The 15,946-nt window shown below is 39.4% G+C and overlaps 1 protein-coding gene and 1 non-coding gene across 2 annotated transcripts in view; one reads left to right on the top strand and one right to left on the bottom strand.

Moving 5' to 3' along the window:
* Window positions 1-1,001: 1,001 nt before the first annotated feature.
* trnak-uuu lies at window positions 1,002-1,074 on the bottom strand. The gene has a single exon. It is a non-coding gene; the product is annotated as a tRNA-Lys (tRNA).
* Window positions 1,075-8,386: 7,312 nt separating this feature from the next.
* LOC113644362 (kelch-like protein 29) overlaps window positions 8,387-15,946 on the top strand; it is a 177,633-nt gene continuing 170,073 nt past the window's right edge. Inside the window, exon 1 of the mRNA XM_027149140.2 lies at window positions 8,387-9,175. The gene's annotated coding sequence lies outside the window, so the exon portion shown is untranslated. The remainder of the gene's footprint in view (window positions 9,176-15,946) is intronic.

Here is a 15,946-nt window from a genome sequence, read left to right as displayed (position 1 = left end):
TTGTTTAAAGTAAGCAGTTCATGTGCAAGGTGCTTATATGTAATCGCTAGGAGTCGCCAAATGACGCCAATTCACTAATATAGAAAAGCACAAAAGTTTTTTTTCTCAAGTCGTCGGTAGGGGTCGCTATATAGCCTCAAAAACTCAGACTTAAATATAACCTCAAAGACTCAGACTTAAATATAATTCATTTATATTTGCTGCATATTCATGATTGTTTGTTCACATGGTAACTACTAATATAATATACAACCTGGAAATTTATCAGAACAAATTTCTGCTAGTGCTCCAAAACATTTAAAACTGTAATGAAAAAATATGAACATTGCAATGAAAACATTGCAACCATGTTTCCTGGTTTAGACTCCAAATGGCCTGTGGGAAGAAGCTTCTCCTCATTCTCTCTGTGTTTGGTTTCAAGGAGCAGAAGCATTTCCCTGAAAACAACAAAGAAAAGAGTCCATTGTTAGGATGGCTGAGATCCTTTACAATCTTCCTGGCTCTGGTCTGGCACCGCATGCTGCAGATATCCTGCAGGTTTTAGTCTCCTGTAGGTAGGCCGTCTCGTTGTTGTTGGAGATCAGGCCCACCACAACAATGTCGTCAGCAAACTTGATGATGGTGGTGGAGTTGGAAGTGGCCACACAGTTATAGGTGTACAGTGAATACAGCAGGGGGCTCAGAACACAACCCTGGGGAGCACCAGTGCTGAGGGTGAGGATGGATGGGGTGTGTTTGCCCACCTGTATGGCTTGTGGTCTGTCTGTAAGGAAGTTGGAGTCCCAGGACATCCAAATTAGAGGTGAGCGTGGAGGGAATTATGGTGTTAAACGCTGAACTGTAGTCCACATACAGTACTTCTATCTGAAGATGATAGTAGTATCCAAACATTTACACAAAGTCAGCAAATACTATTTTCAGCTGTACCAGCAGCAGACTTGCCTAATCGTCGCAATATCGTTTTTGTCATGCTGGCTGAGTTTAGCAGTAAAAAGCAGCTTCGCCCGAACAGGGACTTGAACCCTGGACCCTCAGATTAAAAGTCTGATGCTCTACCGACTGAGCTATCCGGGCTACAGCGTTAGCTCTAGATCAGCTGTCTATGGATGTAGCCACCTTTTCCACTTCAAACTCCTTAAATAAGGTCTTTTGCATCAGAAAGGGAACCATTTACATCTGCTTTTAGGAAGGTAAGAACCCTTTAATTTTCCAATAAAGTAAAATGACCACTGAAGAACCATCTTTTGTAAGAATTTATAGTTTCACACCATAAACAAAAAATGTTCTCTGATAAAAAATGTTCTCTGATAAATAACGTGTATCTATGGAGAACATGTGGAGAGTACAAAATGTTTTCAATAATTATCAGTATTATTGCTGGCACCATATATTGAGGGTTTTTAGCTTGTATTCTTACAACTTAAGAGAAATGGTTTTGAATAATAATGGTTATTCTGCCCTCTAGTGTACAGCCTTTAAATATTGTGAGAACACAGAAAGGCATAGTGATCAGGTTTAGGTGGGACAAGGGGACACATGAGGACAGCTGAGAGGACGGCTGTGGAGGACAGCTGAGACACCCCGTCAGCGAAATGTTCTCACTGGAGTAATTATGGCTTAGTAGTTAGCATGAGTGGGGGGTTGATTCATGCCTCTGCTGTGGGTGCAAAGTTTGCCTGTTTTGTTTTTTCCCCCAGTCCGAAGATATTCACTGTAGGCGAATTAACATCTCTAAATTGTTGGTAGTGCGTGTGGGGTTGGTGAAAAAATGTGTATTGTGACTGGCATCCTGTTCATGATGTACCCTGCCTTATGCCATAAGTCTCCAGGGATAGATACCAGGTTTGCTGTAACCCTTTAGGATAAGCATTGTATCTAAGCTTGTTCATTATAGGCCAACATAAAACAGATTAGTTACTTAAATTATAATAATTACTTATTCCTGGGTTTCCAGAAAAAAGGAGGCAGGTTGTACAGGCATGGCCAAAAGTTTTGAGAATTACATAAATATTGGAAATTGGAAAAGTTGAATATAAAAAAGTTGAGTATAAAAAAGTTTTTATAATAGCAATTTGCATATACTCCAGAATGTTATGAAGGGTGATCAGATGAATTGCATAGTCCTTCTTTGCCATGAAAATTAACTTAACCCCAAAAAAACCTTTCCACTGCATTTCATTGCTGTCATTAAAGGACCTGCTGAGATCATTTCAGTAATCGTATTGTTAACTCAGGTGAGAATGTTGAGGAGCACAATGCTGGAGATCATTATGTCAGGCTGATTGGGTTAGAATGGCAGACTTGACATGTTAAAAGGAGGGTGATGCTTGAAATCATTGTTCTTCCATTGTTAACCATGGTGACCTGCAAAGAAACACGTGCAGCCATTATTGCGTTGCATAAAAATGGCTTCACAGGCAAGGATATTGTGGCTACTAAGATTGCACCTAAATCAACAATTTATAGGATCATCAAGAACTTCAAGGAAAGAGGTTCAATTCTTGTAAAGAAGGCTTCAAGGCGTCCAAGAAAGTCCAGCAAGCACCAGGATCGTCTCCTAAATAGGATTCAGCTGCGGGATCGGAGTGCCACCAGTGCAGAGCTTGCTCAGGAATGGCAGCAGGCAGGTGTGAGCGCATCTGCACGCACAGTGAGGCAAAGACTTTTGGAAGATGGCCTGGTGTCAAGAAGGGCACCAAAGAAGCCACTTCTCTCCAAAAAAAACATCAGGGACAGATTGATCTTCTGCAGAAAGTATAGTGAATGGACTGCTGAGGACTGGGGCAATGTCATATTCTCCGATGAAGCCCCTTTCCGATTGTTTGGGGCATCTGGAAAAAGGCTTGTCAGGAGAAGAAAAGGTGAGCGCTATCATCAGTCCTGTGTCATGCCAACAGTAAAGCATCCTGAGACCATTCATGTGTGGGGCTGCTTCTCATCCAAGGGAGTTGGCTCACTCACAATTCTGCCCAAAAACACAGCTATGAATAAAGAATGGTACCAAAACACCCTCCAACAGCAACTTCTAACAACAATCCAACAACAGTTTGGTGAAGAACAATGCATTTTCCAGCACGATGGAGCACAGTGCCATAAGGCAAAAGTGATAACTAAGTGATTCGGGGACCAGAGCGTTGAAATTTTGGGTCCATGGCCTGGAAACTCCCCAGATCTTAATCCCAATGAGAACTTGTGGTCAATCCTCAAGAGGCAGTTGGACAAACAAAAACCCACTAATTCTGACAAACTCCAAGAAGTGATTATGAAAGAATGGGTTGCTATCAGTCAGGAGAAACAAAGATCTAAAAGCAGTTTAGCAGCAAACTTTGTGAAAACTAATATTTATGTAATTCTCAAAACTTTTGGCCACGACAAAAGTTTAGGTTGAAATGTATCCGTACTCAAAGCGGAGTAATATTAAATGCGGAGTAGCGGAGTAATATTAAATGACTATGATAGTGTTTTATGATTAGAAAGTATTTTAAACTACAAACCTTTTTGAGAAACCAAGAACACATTAAAGAAGCAGTGAAGTACCCTTATCTAGTAAAACAAATCTAGTAAACAAAGTGGAGTGCATGGAACATAAAGTCTAAGTTTATAATCTGGTGGCCAAAGCACCAAAGAAGGGAAGATGGCTACTGGATACAACTAATCAGTCTCAACTGTCTTTTCTTCATTGCTAGATAAACAGTCTTTCTGAACACATGTACACAAGTATAGTAGATTCCCTGCCCTGTGTGTAATTAGAGAAATCCTTAAATATATATAGGCTATGGTGCATGCACTGACATGAAATATATGACAGCTACACAAATAACATGCAACGGTCACCTGGAATTCAGGACTACTGCGTTGTACAGCAGTGTGTGATGGTCCATTCTCATGGCATGCAAATTGGACTAAAAGTGCCATGCTATAAATGCCTCAATGAAACCAGTGATTAATGGTCCATTATGCTGTGAGAGCTATTAAAATTCACACAGCCTTTAGAATGTAAAATAAGAAAGTCAGAATTAGTGTTAATCCATGGCAGTGCATAGAATTAGCCTAAATTTCAACTGTACAAAATGTGGGCATTGCATTGGCTGAGTGAATCCTTGCTCACATTAGTTAATGATGTTTGCTGAGCTCAGAACCATTTGGAGGCTCTAAGAGCACAGCAGGCCATGACTGCTGGTTATGGCACGATGATGATCCTTTCCTGCTGCTGGGGTCCCTCCATGGTTATTTATCTTTCTTTTTTACTTGTGTCCTTCCTGGTGCCAGAGCTGAGGCTGCTCCAACCGAATCCCGGATGCCAGCGAGGGCTGACCTTTCAGTTTTAGTACCATATCAGATCCAAATAATCTGTGGCTTGATCCATCACTTTGCATTGTGCAAATGTTGAGTTGGTCACATCACAGAGCTCATCAAACAAATTTGACATGAGACACTATTGAAAAGGTCTTAAGATGCAACAGAGAGGGAGGTAAAGAAGGCAAGTGATTAATGTATGTTAAATTATAATCTAAGGGTGACTGTTGGTGAGTAGAGACGTGGCCTCTACTTTTGTCCTATTTTTGACAGATATGCACACTGCACTAACAATACAATAATCACAGCTGGATATTAAACAACAGAGATGCCAATCATCTCATTATTTTTATGTGTTTTCGTTATTATTATATTTTATCTGCTGTCAGGGTGCACTTTAAGCTCATAGCCACCAAGTGGTCACAAACTATAGAACCAATACAGTGTCATTGTTTAATTATCTACAGACCTCAGGTTTTATAACCATTATCTAGTTCACCACTTACATTAACTAGCTGATGTTTTCCTGCTCAGTTATAAATGTCTTGTGATATATACTTCTTTCAACAGCCATTCTTATCTTAACCAGTAGATGGCATAAAGAAATATTAATAAAAGAAATAACAGTCAAGTTGCAAGATAATGGACCTACTGTCAGTGATTTCTAGGGATTTCATTTTAAAAGAAGTTCATAACAGGCTTTTAGACAAATTGTCTTTTTGCTGGACTTTATTAAATGGTACATTGAATCGTTTAAAAGGAAATGGAAAAACGAATATTTCAATGCTTAATACTAAGTGTGCCCCCCCAACTAAAAAGTGAATTACTTAAATGTGTATTTAATTGCATATCGAGTGCATTCAGTTCCTACAACTGCATATATTCCTTATATTTCTATATGTTTCTGTGATATGTATTCCTACACACTCTCATATTAACTATAGTCCACAAACCCTAGTGTTATACTGAAATGAAATTATGGCTTGCTGTATAATGCAACTCTAATGTATTTTCAGTGTATTCCTATATAGTGAAGCTAACTAACTGCTTCACCATATCTTCAGCAGACATTTTGGCTGCTGTGGCTTTGTTTTTGCTTCTCAAGTGGTCAATTATATGGTCAGTGAACAGTATTATTGAGGCCTCATGATGACAGTAAATTGGTGAGAGAGAGTGTGTGCGCTGTCTTAGCCCTCTCACACCCTTTTGTCAATACCCAATTATCCTCCCTGTTGCCTCTTCCCACTGATGGCGAATTCTGAAAATAGCAATATGGAGCATTGTCTCCTAATTGCAGCTAACACTACTCACTTGCTGTATTGATCATATATTAGAGGCTCCTCCTACGCAGGAGAGGCTGCCTGGAGCCATGGTGAGGATTAGGGGTTGTCTAGTCCATTCTCCAATCACCATCACAAAAGACTTCCATTAGTGTGCATTCACACGACGCTTTTTGGAATGCATCCTTAAGGAACACACTGAGGGCCTTATGCGCTAGACAGATGGACTCCTTGGCTTTTTAGTCCAGGTCTTCTGAGAATCAGATTTATCTCAAACCCATGCTCAGAGTTTGTCTGGTTAATATTTTCTGAGCCTACACACTATAGTCGCATGTTATAAGCGTTTCGTAATTTGTTGCTTTTTCCACTGTTTGGGTTATTCAGAATTGTACCTTAATGAGAATAAGACGTTTCCTTCAGCACTCCAGTTTCATATGCACCAAATGTAGCACATACTGTAATAAACCTTACGGCATTCATTTGAACTATAATGTGTCCAACAAATCAAGAGTTCTAGAAATTAGATTGTAAAGCCATTTCAGTGATTACTAGTGCTCAGCACCATAATAGCATGGTCTGTAATAATGCCTTCCGCTGAAGGACTCTTTGATTAAATCATGAGGTTAACTTTAAATGAGCAATTCACTTCCTCGGTGCACACTTTAGGACTGCAGTACGGAGGTAGGTTTGTACTGATGGGACTTAGGATTCATCCCAGAAGGGACACATGCAGGACACAGCTGGCCGGTATCACTGGAAGGTGTTGGTTGGAGTGTCTCTCATCATCCCTGTGCTACAAACACATCCAACCTACTACTCTACAACACTGTATGTGATGAGGGTTTCATCAAATAAGACAACACACACCAGACATTTCATTCTGTGATTGATGTCATACTGTAATGTAATGCAAACTTAGTAACACAAAGGTCCCACTCTGACTATTCTTTGTGCAATAAAAGTGCGGATAGCGCTATTTTCAGTTGGCATTCATGCTGTTAGCATAAGTATCTCATCATAAATTTGCTGATATTAGGCTGTGCTTCATCAAGAAATGATGTTCCCAAATACAACGTAAGTAAATACACTACAAAGTAAGTAAATATGCATTAAGCTAATATTCATTATCTGTCATTAATAGTCTGCTTTCATTTCTGTTTCTGAACTGGCACGCCTCATTGCTCTCAGATACTGAATGACGATAAGCCTAATTTCCAGGCTCACAGCAAGGAGTCTGAAAGACAACAAAGGATGCTATGCTTCTTGGCAATGTGTTCCTTCTGCCTCATCACTCAGTTGCCAATATGTATTCAAGGTGACTTGGATAATTTTCCATGCATTTATGGAGTTGAATGTGTCATGAAGTAATTAGTTGCACTCAACATAACTGAAGGGTCTGACTCAAGGACACAGAATGTTGTCTATGTTATAAACTCAAAACTGAGCATTGGATCTATAAAGCCAAAGGTGTACTGGGCTTGGGAGAGGATACCTTTTAAAAGGTATCTGCAACCAAGTCCCTTGTTGATGCACAGTACTACAGTGTGGGAAAAGTGCCACGTGAGCAGGTGAGCAGCTCAGCTTCGACTTTCCCCAGTGACCAATTATCCAGAGCTGTTTGTCCACATGGTGGAATGGACTGTGCTCATGTGGGGGTCAACAATTTGCTTTGTTGTTTGGATCTATCTCTTTCTCAGCTGTACAAGGTTTTCTAAGGTTATGCTAAACACAAGCTGCCTAATGGGTTGTATTTGGAAATAAAACATAATTTCACTTTAAAGGTTTTACATCTGGTACCTAGGCAGAGGTGAAACACGCACCGTCTTCATGCACAGCCACAGACAAGACCTTGCTCTGTGGTAAAGCCATAGAATACCTGCCAGGGTCAGGTGTAAAAAAACATGTACAGGTCAGTTGAAGCTATGCAGAATGCAGAGTACATAATCCCATAGGCTCATAGAGCCATCCAACCCTCACTGAGCTGCATACATATACATAAAATGTAAAGGATGCACCCAAAACACAGGGCAATACTAAAACTTTGGCTCCCAGGGTGGTAAATTAGACACTGATGGAAAATTGACAGTCTATGTACTTAATAATTCATGAGAATACCTTTAATATTTCACATGTATTATATAATGTTCCATCCATATTTAGGGATAATTTACTAATAAGAATGTCATTATGTATAATGTCTTGAGATTAACTGTTATATTTTACATTCGTCAGTCAAGGAGAAGATATTAGCAAGCACAGGATTTATCAATAGAATCAAATCACTGCATCATAAAATTTGAATATTTTTTCTCAGCTCAAAACTTTGAGCTATGAACTATTTGTGGCTTTATATTAGTGAAGTTGTACAGTAAGTAGTACAGTAAAGAATTTATCATTAACAAATACTGGATAATAAAAATATCAAATTCAGTTTGCAATTGTTTTAATGACTAATAGACAGAAGTCTAATATTTTCATTCGTTTACTGTCCATATGTTGCTGTTCTTCGGGAAGTCGTTTGTGCCACCATCGTTATTACTTTATTACATTTCTATTTCGTTTATGTTAACAGCATGTCAGAAAGTCAACAGGAAAAACAATTGCATGTTGAATTTTTTTCCATATAAAGTATTTCATAATTGTGGGTTATAAAGGGCTATAAAGGAACAATTTAATTTATTCACATATTTTATTTTCACAGTGGATACATGGACTCATCACAGGACATCACAGGACACCCTTTACACACACACACACACACACACACACACACACACACACACACACACACACACACACACACACACACACACACACACTTATTCACACCTAGGGACAAATTTAAGTAGACAATCCACCCAGCAGCATGGTTTGGAAGGTGGGAAGAAACCAGAGAACCCAGAGGAAACCTACATGGACCTGGACAAAACATGCAGAGAAGAACCGAAATTCCAGAATCGACCTACAGCTGTATTTTTCCTCACAGCTCCAACTGATATATTATCAATATGTAATCATTATGAGTGTTTCTGACAGCACTGTACAGTACGGGCTAAAGAATGGGCTCTGCAGAGACACGGGGCTCAGAGGGATACCAGGGAACCATAAATGTCCAAACAGAGCTGTAATGGAATGTGCTTGTGAAGTTTTTCTTCCCAAACCAAGTTTAAGAAAGCGTTTTAACTCGCGTTCCCTTCGCACAGCTTTGGTCTAATTTGTAGGAGCATATTAAATGCAATGACACGGTTGGACCGGCAGGAGGCGCTGACGTCAGCCTGCGCGCGCAGGACAGTGAGAGGGGAGGAGCGGAGCCGGAGTTAAAGTAGCCGCGCACGGTGCGCGCGAGAGACACCGGAGCAAAGCGTTCTCGCTCGGGCATCTCCAGGTCTCGTGCTAGAAGCGCTCGCGTCCACCCACATCTCTTATCACGGTACTGTCAACTTCTGCACGGCGTTGTACGAGACAGACGCGAACCCCGGAGAACATGCTTGCGTACTTTGTGACGCGCAGTTAAACAGCAGAAGGCACTGAATGAAGAGCGCGCGCACATCCGAGCGACGGAGCAAAACAAGGACGAGCGCACGAGCACACTTCATGAGGTAAGGCGACATCCCTGATTAACTGTTAGTTTGTGATTGTTTGTTATATTTCGGCCATTAAAAGCGTCAGCTGAAGGCTTGTAGGTTTAATTCGGAGAAGCAGTTATTGTCCGGCGTTCAATCAGAGGACCGGTGCGCTCGTGCCATCCGACACAAATGTCATCATATTCGTGCGGGGTTTAGTGCACTGCGCATGCGCACCACGTTCTCAGACCTCAGGGAGGAAAACTTGGTGTTGTGCTTTTGTCTTTGTTTATGTATCCGTCATAAAAACAAGTATAACACGTCAATAAAAACAAATAAATAGAGATGAGTGATTATAAATCAACCTGCCTACAAATAAGTTAATGCACAGAGTCAAGTGCAGTACAAGTGCCTTATTTTTCATGAAACTTGGTTGAAGTGTTAGTAGACCTACACGGTCAAGGCAAAGATCTATTCACAGTCAAGGCGAAGATCTGTACACGGTCAAGGCGAAAATCTGTTCACGACCAAGGCGAAGATCTGTACACGGTCAAGGCGAAAATCTGTTCACGACCAAGGCGAAGATCTGTTCACAGTCAATGCGAAGATCTGTACATGGTCAAGGCGAAGATCTGTACATGGTAGAGACGAAGATCTGTACACGACCAAGGCGAAGCTCTGTACATGGCCAAGGCGAAGATCTGTATACGGTCAAGACGAAGATCTGTACATGGCCAAGGCGAAGCTCTGTACATGGCCAAGGCGAAGATCTGTATACGGTCAAGACGAAAATCTGTTCACGACCAAGGCGAAGATCTGTTCACAGTCAATGCGAAGATCTGTACATGGTCAAGGCGAAGATCTGTACATGGTAGAGACGAAGATCTGTACACGACCAAGGCGAAGCTCTGTACATGGCCAAGGCGAAGATCTGTATACGGTCAAGACGAAGATCTGTACATGGCCAAGGCGAAGCTCTGTACATGGCCAAGGCGAAGATCTGTATACGGTCAAGACGAAGATCTGTACACGACCAAGGCGAAGCTCTTTACACAGCCAAGGCGAAGATCTGACATGGCATGCATTGATTTCACTTTTTTTATTTCCAGAACATCTATATACTGACGATACTGATGCCAGGTATCTTCTTGAAGCCATATGTGATGTTAGTAAGCTTTATGTTCTTTGAGTCTTGTTCAATATGTGTAGATTGGATCTGAAAACATGCCTGATCACTAGCTCATAAATCCTTCCCAACTCTATAAGCCTTACTGCAGACACGCAGTCATTGACATAAACTTCATTCTGAATTCTCCATTACAACCTAAGTGCATCCCTGCCTCTTTCAGGAGCAAGTTTTAACGTGAAAGCTGCCCATTTTTGTAATTGACGACAAGCGTTATCAGGACGTACTTTGCTGCTGTCAGTCAAGCCTTTTACCTTCTGGTGTTCACCAATAAGATCGACTGTTCTTAATTGCACAGCAAAAGTTGCATAGGATCCAGATGGGCATGTGGAACTCAAGATGGCTGGTAATGAATGCGTCTGTACTGTACCAGCTGAAGGACATAGGATGTCTCACACAAGACGGAGCGTTAGGCCTGGCATAATCTTTGTAATGTCATATTATATCATGTCGTACTATCGTGGTCTTTCACACGTAAAGGACCAGGTCCAGATTTATAGCTCATCTCTCAGTGGAAATTGCAGCGCTGTCATGTTGGTTGAGCTTCCAGCAGCCGGCAGAGGGATCTTATACCTGCACTAAAATATTGACAGATCTGTCAGGTAGCATGGATATGCATAAGATTCAAGGCTTCTTGGTATGAATGTTGTAGTGGATCAGAACCTGCTAATATGTAACGTGGGCATGTTTGCGGACGTGTACCTGTAACACACGCCTCTATTAATACTGATCTTTTGGAAGAAGCTCTATGAACTATGATAGTGACTCCGTCTGCCTGGTTGCATGGTCAGGTCCAGATTTTTTTGAATTGTATATATTGTATATGCTTTATACAAGATGTTTCCTGTTTCAGAGCTGAAATAAAATAATTGTCTAAGCAACCCGACCATAATAATTTCTGCTCTAAGATTCTATTTAAATAATTAAACTACATGCATGTTTGTTTTGCTTATTGAATAGATACGGAGTTCTCTGTTTAATCCGCTTTATTTCCCGTAGTTCATCTAATTTATCTTGGTCTTAATTGTGATTGAAAGACTGTTTGTATTGAAGCGGCAAGTGTACAAACGATTTATTATTACTTGTTCCTGATAGGTTTAATGTATAGGTGAAGCCATTTATAGAGAGTAATACTGAGTAAACTGCTCAGTTTCTGCGGAGAAGATGTTTCTGTTCTGTCCAGTTTAAACAGTGATGGGATTCAATCGTGTTTCTAGTCACGATAAGGAGATGGTTCATCGTTGCAGGAAAGAGTGCAACGATAATAGCAAGCTGGATATAGAGACGTGTAATTGATTAATAGTAGTGAATAACTGTTGAATAATAGTGCATTTATCACTAGGGAAACATTCAGAGCTTATTGTACTGTAGAATATACGGAATACGATTCAAAATTTATTCTCTCTCTGTTTCTCTCTGTATTTTTTTAAGGCAATATTTTTAAAGTATTCATGCATTAACACTAACATTAACACTAACTTCCACATAGCATAGACCTGGTTTTTTTTTACAAAAGACATGTGGTATAAGAAGCTTGGCTGCATTTGCACATCAATATTATGGAAGCAATATGTCCTTAACCTAAATGTCATGGCCACTTCTTAATGCTCTCTTTATGTTTTTTTGATAAAACCGATAAGCATGGATTGATTTTTGTATGCACCTTTTCCTTCACTATGTTTATACAGTTGTGCTCAAGGCTCTATTGGATCTGCTTAATCTTAATTATTGAATTCATTTATTATTTTATGGCCCAGAAATGACCTCCAAGGTGCGACAGAGCCGCACAGCTCTACTGCTTTCCTGCAAATCCGAGCAGCTCGTAAAGCTTATGTGGTTTCACCAGACGGATTTAGGGTTTGTCTTCGATTTTTAGTGATTACCGTGATGTTAGTTTGCAGACTGTTTTTTGACAAATGACAATTTTGACATATACCTATTTTTTTTAGTTCTGTTGCAATAATGTTATATAGCAAGATGAAATCTGTCTTCTTCCATTAGAATTATGCCATAAAATAGAAAAAGTAATGAATAATTCTACTTGGTGATGTGAAGGGGCTGCAAAGGAAATTTGAAAGAGCATTAGAAATCTGTATGGCGGACTGGATTCCTGTGCTTATGAGGATGCATCCTAAGCAACAACCTTTTCTGATCAAACCGATGAGGAAATAGAAATCCTACTTTACATGGCATCTAGATGGTAGTGAAACAGATCATTTAAAGATTACACCCACTGAAATTCTGGATCCTAGCATGTGTGCTGAAGCCAGCAAGCCAAACTTGCTGAATGCCAGCCAACATGTTGAGATTTAATATGCAGAATATGCACACTGGCCAGAACTAAAGGACTAATATACTTGCTAATGTAGAAGGGGCAAAAGGCCATGAGCAACTGCACTGTTTTGAAACGCTTAAGAGACTCTGTGAAGCATGAGAGGCAATCTGTGCCTGATCCTTCACTCGGAAACTCCCACTACACAGTGCACATGGCCAGAGATATGCTCCAACTTACATGAGGTTTTTAATAGGAGAGGAGTTTAATACGATTCAGGTCATTCACACTGGAAAAAAACAACACCAAACTACAATTTTATTTCCATACAGACCATTCATCTTTAAACTGGTTTTCTGCAGCTCAGTGCAAGGTATGGCTGTTGTTACTGGATACTGTTGTTATAGCATTAGGATACTGGAGAGAGATCCGTCAGTCCACAACGTCACAGTGGAACTAGAAAGCTGTGTTCAACCGCATCTCTATAACTCATCATAGCGCATTAGGTATGTACCGATATTCACTTTCTCATACTGGTATATTGCACGACCTTTCCCAGTTTACAACTCGATCAAGATATTTACTAAAATAAAAAAAAGGCCACATTGCTAAAAAATTTCCCCAGTCAGCGGTTGGAGTGACAGTTCTGTCTGCCACATTTTTCAAACTCGCACGGAACTGTCACGCCGAGGACAGAACGACCAAATCGGATTTGCCGAGAAAGATACCTACAACGCTGCAGCGCTGACTTCTAATTTGTCCAAATTACGGATGCTTTGCAAACAGCTGTTGCCTTCCAGATATCAAGAGCATACATTCTGCTCAAAGATACTGCAGCTGTTTCTGAAGCAACAGCAAGTGCTGCGAATCGCCCGTGATTACAGTATTCTTGAACCTCGATAGCTATTAAGTTCAAAAAAAAAAAAAGTTGTCGAAATTAGAATTTCACTGTGCTGTAATGTATACGTGACAAAATAAAGTTTTCTATTCTTTTCTATTCTAGTAAATAAAACCAAAAACAGGGTGCACAGAACCCTGAAATCTTTTATTCCACACCAATATATTAATAGAACATTTAAAATAATGTGTTAAAGAATAGAATTGAACGAATTATCGTAGAACTTCCATGAGATGAGTTCGTTCCTGTTATCCACAGCTGTAAACAGTCCTGGCCTCACTGGCCTGTCTTCTTTTCTCCTAAAGTTAATAAGACAAGGAATACAGATTGTCACATTACCAAGAAAACACAAACCGCAAAGTCGTCTGTGCCGAAGATTCTTTTGTGTTACAAACTGCTGACACAGGAGACTTCTTCCATAAATGTTAATTAAATGTCTCCTTAAAGAAAGCTTCACACTTTTCTTTGTTAAATGAAGCATGCTTTTTTTTTCTTATCAGGCTTGATTACATGCAGTCCAGGTGAACGAGATGTTACTGTAGAATCGACTCATGGTAACGATGTGCATTCAGATAAACCTGTGATTTGAATTACAGCCTGCACCTGTACATAGCACATGAAGCAGGGTGTCAGGGATCTCAGCTTATCTCAGGAGTTTAGTGACTCGCTTTAAAAAGAATGTACGTGCTTCAGTTTTTCCATAATTTAAAAAAATTCCCTCCCCTATTTTTTTTTTTTTGCATGATGCTCATTATAGTCCCCTGGGGAACAGTTCAGATGGAAACAGGCTGTCAGATGTAGTTGGAAAAAGTGTTGCTGAGGCCTGTTATGCACTGGGGCATTATGTAATAATTTATTTGGCAAGTAAATAATTGAATCAGGCCTCAAGGATAACAGCTCCATCTAGGGCAAAAGTGCGAGATCAGGTGGAAGCTCTCGCAGATGATTTATGATTTTCCGCTATGCGCTTGGCCTCTAAGGATGAATACGGCGTGGTCTGGAAACTAGCCACAGCGCACTGTCTTTCTGGGGTCACTCTTACCAATTAAATACGGTTCCCTCTAAATGTGGTTTAACTCTTCTCTGTTTATGGGTCTGTAAAGGACTGATTTCTAGCACAGGATGTGAAGGGTGTCAGTTTAGTGCAGAAACACAAGCGTAACAGTAAAGAAATAAATAAACACAAAGCAAGAGTGTTTTCTGTGTTTCTGAAAATAAATAAATAAATAATTTCATTTTGAATAGGGAGACCTTGGACAATTTGTGGATGTAATATTCTTTGAATGTAGTAATTAAATGTATTTTTGTCTCTCAACTGCAACCTAAAGTGAAACATTTCATTTTGTAGAATTATGGGATGTGTAATAATAAGAGATTATTTATAAGCATATCTGAACTGTATTATTTTACTTTTGAAACTATGCAATATTAAGATTATTTTCTTATAGATTTAAATATAGGACAGAAAAAGAATTATTAATACACGAGTTATTGTAATGCTATGTGTGCCGCGTTAACCGTCTAATTATTTTAAAGGTCACATAATTGAAAGAAATGTGGATTAATTCTATAAGCAGTGGGTAATTATGGTTCAGCACGGTATGAATTTCTAGCAGCAGTGTTTAATGTCTCTGTTAGCCCTGGAAAAAAATATACGTCTGCCTCCTCGTGAAGAAGACATTACGCAGCATTGTCTGAAACCGAAACCTTGTAATTCACTTTTATAAGCATGTTTTTTCCGGACACCGCTGCTGCAAAAATGCTCATTTTCACTAACATGGATATGGGATTTTAAATGCTATGTTAGCAGGATAGTGTTAATTTTCTGCATGGGCCTCCAAGCTACCGTAACTGCTGGTGTAGCAGGTCTACCATAAAAATACAGACTATTTGGTGCTCTTGGGCAGATTTGATTCTCATTATAGTGAAAACTATTGATATGTTTATTCTTAAAATGTATAGAAACCGCATACTATTTTGGCCCTCGAAAGCTTGGATACACCAGATATTTATTTATTTATTTATTTATTTATTTATTTATTTATTTATTTATTTATTTTCGAAAATGCGTTCTGTTTAATAAACAATTTATATATATATATATATATATATATATATATATATATATATATATATATATATGTATATATATGTTTTATGTATTTTAAATTGAGGAGAAGCAGCAAAATCTGACTTATTTGGGAACATTCCCTTGAAAAGAAAACTGTTCATGCACATTGATAATGTAAAATAAAAAATAGTAATTGATTGCTTTAACACTTTTGGCCCCGGGCCGTGTTTAATGTGTAAAAGAGGAGAAGGAAACCATTTTTTAAAATTTTATTCAAACCTAGTGATCACTGGCTGTACACTATGAATCTCTTTAAATTTGTAATGCTGCTCCTACTGAAAATAGGGAAAACAGGAAGCACATCTGGTTGCTGGTACCAC

The sequence above is a fragment of the Tachysurus fulvidraco genome, chromosome 16 (genome assembly GCF_022655615.1).
Source record: "Tachysurus fulvidraco isolate hzauxx_2018 chromosome 16, HZAU_PFXX_2.0, whole genome shotgun sequence".
Lineage (NCBI taxonomy): Eukaryota > Metazoa > Chordata > Actinopteri > Siluriformes > Bagridae > Tachysurus > Tachysurus fulvidraco.
The sequence above is the reverse complement of the archived record's forward strand: the minus strand, read 5'-3'. Positions and strand labels throughout refer to the sequence as shown.